Source organism: Nanorana parkeri, unplaced genomic scaffold (assembly GCF_000935625.1).
Source record: "Nanorana parkeri isolate BGI_ZX_2015 unplaced genomic scaffold, ASM93562v1 scaffold1380, whole genome shotgun sequence".
In the NCBI taxonomy this organism is placed as follows: Eukaryota; Metazoa; Chordata; class Amphibia; order Anura; family Dicroglossidae; genus Nanorana; species Nanorana parkeri.
In genome coordinates this window covers 246,003-246,247 of record NW_017307648.1, presented here as the reverse complement: position 1 = coordinate 246,247, position 245 = coordinate 246,003, and the positions used below count along the sequence as shown (strand labels likewise).

The window sequence follows — 245 nt, the reverse complement described above, 5'->3', positions numbered from 1 at the left end:
ATATACTATACACATATAATATAATGTACCCCATATTATACTGTACCCTGCACCCCCATATTTTACCATACACTGCCCCACCATAATGTACCACATACCATCTCCCCAGTACCCACCCTTCCGAGCAGGTCAGATACACTAGGCTATGTACAATACCCCATATCATACTCCACCCCATATTATACTCTACACCACACCCCTATACTATATTGTACCCTGAACCCCCATAAAATATGGTAAACTAC

General features: G+C 41.6%; 1 protein-coding gene across 1 annotated transcript in view; it reads left to right on the top strand.

Moving 5' to 3' along the window:
- The window catches only part of LOC108797996 (NADH dehydrogenase [ubiquinone] 1 subunit C2-like), a 6,261-nt gene that overhangs the window by 618 nt on the left and 5,398 nt on the right, over nt 1–245 (top strand). The window lies entirely within an intron of this gene.